The following is a 2,131-nucleotide window of genomic DNA, read 5'->3' as shown; positions in this document are numbered from 1 at the left end:
GCTGCCCCAGCAGAAACACCAGCGTCTCAAGCCAGGACTCCGCCAAGCATCTCTGCACACATTCAAGTTCCAATGCACCAAACGGGATTTAAACCTTTTTTTTTTTTTGGAACAGAGACTGAATTAAAATGTGGACTCTTGAGCGTAACATCCGTGTGAGCGGTTTGCTGACCGGGGCTCGCAGCCGGCCAGGCGCTGCCAGGCACGCTCTCTCCTCTCTCCTGCTCTCTGCCCAGCCTTTGCCCCTGGGAAGCCGAGAACGGCTTTATTCAGGGCTGCCACCACGGCACCGACCCCGCAAGCTCCGTCAGAGCCAGGCTGAGGTGCCTTCTCAGGTCCGCAGGCTTCCTCCCAGCCCTTCCATCGACCGCAGACGGCATCTCCAGGACGTGACATTCCCGCCGCTCCAGCCTTTCCACCTGTAATTTTCCAATTGTTTGGCAGGGGTCCCGGTCTCCAGAGCGAGGGCATCTGCCTGTCAAGCAACTTGCATATGCTAAGGTGGCTCTCTTCCACCCCTCCCCTGCAAACCTCACCGGCAAGATTTAAAACGCTTCGTGGGGCCTCGCTGCTTTCGTTTCTGTACGTTCTGGATCGACGTTCCGAGACCAGCTACGAAAACTACCGGCCCGGAGCCACAAAAGGCAGGCAGCATCTGCTATGCAGCTTTTTAAGATAACACGTTTCTTCCGTTGGTTCCCCAGCCGCCAACTGCTTTTCAGTTTGAGAAACAGAAGACCCACAGCTCTCGCTAGGTTCCAATGACACCACATCCTACACTACTTCCCACCTGCCACCTTCCTGATCCAGCCCCTTACAATACAAAGAGATCCCCAAAATGATCTCAAAACGCGCTGAGCTTTTCCTATTCCCATTTTACTGACAGAGAAAAAAACCTGGCAGGTTAAAAACTGCGTGAGAGAGCAGAAAACAAGCCGTCAGCAAAGCAAAAAACAAGACCCAAATACGCTCATTTACGGTTCCAGTCCCTAACCCCGGGATTACGCTTCGTTTAGCCACGTGCAAAAGTTTTGGGTTGGCTCATATTCCCCTCTTGCTCCCGAGCATTCACAGCTACAGACAAAGCAGCTAGCGGGAGGCACATTCTCCTGAATCATGAAGCTGCAGTGTTATTTTAAGAGAGGGGATACTTCAGCCCAGCTGTAAATTCTATTAAAGCGCATTCACAGCTGCAAATCCTCTTAAAGCACAGCGGCAAAAATTGTCTCAGCGCTTTAAATATTTCTTTAAAAAGCCGAGGAATAGCTTCGCGTGAACGTGCCAAGAAGGCTCAAAGCAAACAGCTTTAAAAAGCCTGTTCCTGTCACGACGCGGCACACCTTGTAACGGAAAGCTGCGAAGTCTACAAAAAGCTGCAGCCCACAACCACCGTTCCGGCAGAGAACAGGGCGTCAGAGCTGGAATGTCTCCGCCCCGAAAAGCGCTGCGCGAAAGAGCACCTGCACGCACGGAAAAAGGACGCGAGAAGGCAGAAGCGGGTTAAAAATCTTCCAGTAGGAAAAGATGCAAAGCCTTAATTAAAGACGTCTTTCTCTCCGTGTTCTGCGTTCCCCCTCGCGCTCACGTACGAGTTGCCTTTCGCTCTCTCGGGAAAGCGTGCTAAAAAAAGGACGCGAAACGCGAACAAAACGGACGCTGGGTAAATTATCACGTAAATGAAAATATGAATTCGGCAGGGTCTGCGAAGATGCAGCGGAGGCCGATTACCACCCGGTGGCAGCAGGCACTCGCCACAGAGGCGTTTCCTCCCTCCGCACGCCCGGCAATGGGCTCCTGGCTGGGGTGCGGGATTCCTAATGGGAAACCTACTCCGGCCTGCACCCCAGGAACGCTCGGAGAGCGACGGTTTGGGCGTCCCTCGGTGCTCCTCCGACCTGCCGTTAGACTCAAGAGATAGCCCAGAGGTACTTAACCAGGTTCTAACCAGGATGCCGAAGGAATTAAGACCGAGTTTTGGAAACCCCGTTCGCCCAGCGCTGTTCCGGTGGGCCGGGGAGCTCTCGGCCTCGCAGCTGCTTTCGCTCCTGCCTGGCTTCAGCTGCCGGGTCCGGAGGCTGCAGCCCCAGCGCTGCTTCGCCCGCCTCCCAATGGAAACGGGAACCGCTTCTGC

This window comes from Pygoscelis adeliae, unplaced genomic scaffold (assembly GCF_000699105.1).
Source record: "Pygoscelis adeliae isolate BGI_AS28 unplaced genomic scaffold, ASM69910v1 Scaffold422, whole genome shotgun sequence".
Classification (NCBI taxonomy): Eukaryota; Metazoa; Chordata; class Aves; order Sphenisciformes; family Spheniscidae; genus Pygoscelis; species Pygoscelis adeliae.
This window is presented reverse-complemented; position numbering follows the sequence as displayed.